Here is a 6,000-nt window from a genome sequence, read left to right as displayed (position 1 = left end):
TTACGGTCAACGTCCAATGTGATGACCTTAGTGATGAGGACTGACTCTTCAATGGAATTGGATGGATTTTTTGCTCAGTTCAGTTCACTGAAATCCACTTCCGGTATGTACTAGGCAACCTTTCCTGGCGTATTGTGCATAGTTCATGTGAGTCTTCCTGCAGGTTTCATTCCTTTTATTATTTTCCTGATTGGAAATACCCACCCTGAACAGTTTGAGAGGCCAACTCCTGATATTATTGCACATTGTAGGTATCTGTCAGCCACTGTATTATCAGAATGAGGGGCCTGTACATTGTCAGAATGTGGTGCCTGTTAGCCTGTACATTATCAGAATGAGGTGCCTGTACATTTCAGAATGAGGTGCCTGTGCATTATCAGAATGAGGTGCCTGTACATTATCAGAATGAGGTGCCTGTACATTTCAGAATGAGGTGCCTGTACATTATCAGAATGAGGTGCCTGTACATTATCAGAATGAGGTGCCTGTACATTATCAGAATGAGGTGCCTGTACATTTCAGAATGAGGTGCTGGTACATTATCAGAATGAGGTGCCTGTACATTTCAGAATGAGGTGCCTGTACATTATCAGAATGAGGTGCCTGTACATTTCAGAATGAGGTGCCTGTACATTATCAGAATGAGGTGCCTGTACATTTCAGAATGAGGTGCCTGTACATTATCAGAATGAGGTGCCTGTACATTTCAGAATGAGGTGCCTGTACATTATCAGAATGAGGTGCCTGTACATTATCAGAATGAGGTGCCTGCACATTTCAGAATGAGGTGCCTGTATATTATCAGAATGAGGTGCCTGCACATTTCAGAATGAGGTGCCTGTACATTATCAGAATGAGGTGCCTGCACATTTCAGAATGAGGTGCCTGTACCACAACAGTTTCCATATTAGCCAAACAAAAATGTTAGTAATTTGCACCAGCTATCTTAGATCCTGCTCAGAGATGAACACAGAAACTAAGCCTCTTTCCTCCATTTGCAATAACACTCCATCCAAGGTAGCAGCCACACAAAAAGAGCTATAGAACATGACACTAAAGAACACAAAGATGAACTACTGTGATAAAAGGAAGGAGTCATAGAATAAGTGTCCTTTATTAATATATACTATACGATTTACCGTATTGAAAATGATTATCAAAGCTTTCTAATCGATTATAGGGCCTCATGTTGGTAACATAGGTGTAAACATCTCTCACTATCCTCTCTGGGACTGATGGACCCAGAAAGGGTTATGTGACCTAAGCTCTTCTTCAGAGATAGCCATGTAAGAAACCATGGCGCCACCACAGACGGGCATCCTAAGTATAGGATGTGACAGTGTCAGGTGGATGTGCCACATCTTGTGAACAAGGTGGGCAGTGGGAAGGTGCAGTGAATGAGAAGGCGGTACAAAAGGGGGTGGTGATGGACGGAGCATCTGAACCAATCAAACACTCACACCCAGTCAACAGATCTGGGTTTAATCCATCACCGTGCTTTAGCCCACTCTGCCACCCCAGTTCAGACATGGCCATATGCAAATTAGTCTGACCCTGTGCCTCATGGGAACAGTCCAGCCCGAACTGCCAAGCCATGCCTTTCCTGGACCATAAACAAGCTTCCTAGGACCGTTTCTGGCATTTCAGCTGTCTTCAGTCAGGCTTGCTTGAATCCAGTGGCAAAGTGAGCAAGGGACTCATGTCTGAGCATACCCTGCCAACTTATGGCGAACAAAGCGGTACAAAAGGGGGTGGTGATGGACGGAGCATCTGAACCAATCAAACACTCACACCCAGTCAACAGATCTGGGTTTAATCCATCACCATTCTTTAGCCCACTCTGCCACCCCAGTTTAGACATGGCCAGATGCAAATCAGTCTGACCCTGTGCCTCACGGGAACAGTCCAGCCCGAACTGCAAAGCCATGCCTTCCCTGGACCGGAAACAAGCTTCCTAGGACCGGTTTCTGGCATTTCAGCCGTCTTCAGCCAGGCTTGCTTGAATCCAGTGGCAAAGTGAGCAAGGGACTCACGTCTGAGCATACCCTGCCAACTAATGGCGAACAAAGCGGTACAAAAGGGGGTGGTGATGGACGGAGCATCTGAACCAATCAAACACTCACACCCAGTCAACAGATCTGGGTTTAATCCATCACTGTTCTTTAGCCCACTCTGCCACCCCAGTTCAGACATGGCCATATGCAAATCAGTCTGACCCTGTGCCTCATGGGAACAGTCCAGCCCGAATTGCCAAGCCATGCCTTCCCTGGACCGGTTTCTGGCATTTCAGCCGTCTTCAGCCAGCCTTGCTTGAATACAGTGGCAAAGTGAGCAAGGGACTCACGTCTGAGCATACCCTGCCAACTTATGAGAATGGGCATGGTTCGGCATGGGTTTTGGAAAGATAACACATCTGGCCTTCGCACAGTATCACTTAACCAATCAATAAAGTATGGTGTGTGTAAAATGCTAGAGGTGATGGGTCCCACTGTGACCCCCTAGTTAAATAGTCCAGGAATTGCTTTGTATGAGTGCGCACAAGGGTGGCAGGGTTGTGATTGTGTCTGTCTTTTTTCCTTATGCCCACGGCAACAGTAAGCAATATTTACGAGATTTACTTTCACCCCGTAGGTAGGGTGCAGCTATTGAAATATATAATGAAGCGATAAATCACACCGTAGAGCTAAGTGCCAGCAGGAGAGTGTGGGGAGAGTCCAGTGTTGGCTTGGCCTGTCTGCAGTTGGTGAGAAGGCCCACTTGTAACTATGGGCTCAGAGTACCCCCAGAAGGATAAATACTTTATTCAAGGAATTAACCATATCGTACATAGTGTTAAGGTCCAGCTGGGCAGGACACGCCACGTGACCTTAATCGTTTGCTTCAGATTTTAAAGATGCTGTGGAACTCGTAACGAGACCGAGTAGTAGGAAAATGGGCAAACTGATTGGAAATTGGTGGTCCTTGGCTATCTTCAATAGACAGTAATTGGTCTTTATATTTATAGCTAAAACGTAATCATGGCGTGAGAGCAAAGACAGACCTGTTGAATACATATAGTCGGCAGGTGTGGTCTGATTACTATTCACCCAGAAAGTCAGAATCATGTCTTTTGCAACTCATTATGTGCCAGTTAGCCAGGACAAACACTAACACTTACCAACCCTTTTGACCAGTAGCCACATTGCAAGATGTTCACTGTTACAGTTAATTCATGAGGTGAATCTAAATGAACAGAAGCAGTGTGCATGAATGCACACGCTGTACTTCAAGACCAATTAAGCACAATGTGGCATTCATGAACTGATAGTGCTTGAAGACACTGGAGATTTGCTGGACTCAGTTTGCGTGTAGACTTGTTGAATGATATATGTAGTTCAGTCTGCTTCAGGATATTCTTATTGAATTGCAGCGTTTCACTGCTTAACTTCAAAATGGTCAACTGCATAGGCTACCATGAACAGGTGATAAAACCGACTGACTTCAAGATGGCACCTAAAACTTTGTGGCCTTGTGAGACACAGGCAAGTGTAAAAACGGGCTTCGGCTTTTGAGAGACGGCCGCCTACTGTTCATCCGATGCTGTCTTGCCCGGCCGGACTGGGAAAAGCAACCAGATCTGACAATCTACTCGACCGGCCGGGTAGCGGGAAGGGGGATTCGCTAGTGAGAAGCACTACTCTCACTTTTGTTACACCCCTGCCAATATGGTGCAGCCTGCGTTTCTAAAGTGACGCAGCGTGTCGTTAGCCTTCTTGGCTCAACGACACGCTTCGCCATTTTCTTTGTAAATATGCCCCTAAGAGTCAGGTGAAATTCGAATAAATTATGAACACCTATGGGGAATACTTACAAGCCCTTATCGCCACAGGAACGTCACTTTTAGTGAGGTTCCTGTGGTGATAAACCCTTCGTCTTATTTACAAGGCAGCGTTAAGTCACAACGTGGCTTAACTCGGCCTTGTAAATAAGGCCCCCTTTCACGCTACACTTAGCGTGAAAGTGGCGTGAAATGGGTGTTGCGGTGGGCGTTCCGCTGCAACACCCATTGATTTTGACACTGCTTCCTATTTACAAGGGTGGCATAAATAGGAGGCAGCGCCAAAATTAAGACCAGGGAAAGCCTGGCAAAATGAGGAGAAATGCTTTATTTCTCCTTGTTCTTGCTGTTTCTATGTGTGTTGCATTGTGCAGCACATATAGAAACAGCAAAACGCCATGAATGATTGTTTATGTGCAGGAAGGTGTCCCTTCCTGCACATAAATAATCATTTAAAAAAATGATGATTTGCAACTTCTATGTGTGCTGTACATAGCAGCCCACATAGGAGTTACAAATCGCCATTTGTGATTGTTTATGTGCAGGAAGGGACACCTCCTAGTCAGATGAATTGAATGCCAGCAAAGGGAGAAACAAAGGGGTGCGCCGTATTATTGTAAATACTGCGCATCCCTGTGTTTCTTAAGTGACGGAGAACGGCGTTAGCAATTTTGGAGCTGACCTGCGCTCCGCCACTTCCTTATACATATGACCCTATCTTCTTAATTTTTTACTTCTCTTATAAGAGACTTGTATGGTCAGAGTGGTTCCTTGAATGCCTCTCATGAACCTGCCTTTCTCACCCAATTGCTGCATTCTAATCTATCTCCTAGCTCCTCCTTTCACTCAACCACTTAAACTTCTGATCTGGACTCCTAGAAACAAGATGTTAATGCACTGCCTGCCACTAATATGTGACACATACTCTAAACATTGATGGTTTGCAGTGAAAAAAGTGACCCAGCTGCCCATGGTCATAATAGTTGAGCTTGCTACATCTGCGTACTATCAAAAGAACAAAATCATTTGTGCACTCAGCCCTACAAAGATTTAAATAATACTAATGGGTATATTGTATAGGTCTGTCTGACATGTGAGCTTAAAAACTTGAGCAAAGCTACACAAATTCTGCAAAAATACGTGGCTGAGAAGTTCTGCGTTGTAATACGCTTTCATCTTGAGGTGGATGTGTCTATGTGCTTTGTGTTTTTGCTAATTACTTTGGCATCATCTGACAAATCTACACAAAAGGCAGGCAGCAGCTGCTCCACCCATCCAGCTCAGATTCATCTTTTTAAATTTCGTGCATCTTGGTTGAGGGAGAGACGCAATTAAGCAGGGTAATCTAAAATTAGCATTTCCCTGTTTAACCTGCACTGGGATTATTTGTTCACAGCTGCTGCAAAATTTGCCAGAGACAAAATAAATTAGAAAAAGATCACTGAAAAAGTGTTTGTTGAAAAACCAAAGAACTATTTATAGGAAACTTGAATTTGCAGATATGTTATGGTCATGATCTGAAATCTAAGAATCACTGGGATTTGCCAGACTTGCACTTGATGTCAGGGATGACATCATAAATTACATTAAATATTGCATCACCATTGACGTCATGGATGATGACATCACTGCAGCTCAGAGTTTACTGGAGTAAACGTTAGGCTCTATCCAGCTCCCGTTGACGCAGCCAGTGGCTGTTGTATTTCAGACAAGATTTTCTTCCTGCTATGCCCTGTTGAGCTCAGCAGCACCTGATGCCGCCTAAGAAGTGCATGAACTGAAACTGCACCCTTAAAATAATGTTACCTTCAAATGAATATAAGATAGATGAAGTGCAATTACTCCAAGCTTGAAGGCACCTCCCCATTTGTGAATGCAAGAACTGCGATGGTAACTAGACATAATATCGAAGTAAAAATATAGAATGGACAAAATATCGAATGACACAATATAGTGGTGAGAAATATCGAATTGAAGGTAAGTAATACAATATCGATTTTCAAAATATAGAAAGTCAAAATGTCAAAGTATATAATATAGGTATTAAAATATATCGAATTTGTTATAATATCACATTTTTTAAAGTGTTTTGTATGCTAGTATATGTGTGAAAAGTGTATATTATTTTTGTAATTTATTTTAAGTAATGAATTTTATGTTATTTAATTTTTGCGTGAATTAAT

The sequence above is a fragment of the Lissotriton helveticus genome, chromosome 4_1 (genome assembly GCF_964261635.1).
Source record: "Lissotriton helveticus chromosome 4_1, aLisHel1.1, whole genome shotgun sequence".
Taxonomy (NCBI): domain Eukaryota; kingdom Metazoa; phylum Chordata; class Amphibia; order Caudata; family Salamandridae; genus Lissotriton; species Lissotriton helveticus.
The sequence above is the reverse complement of the archived record's forward strand: the minus strand, read 5'-3'. Positions refer to the sequence as shown.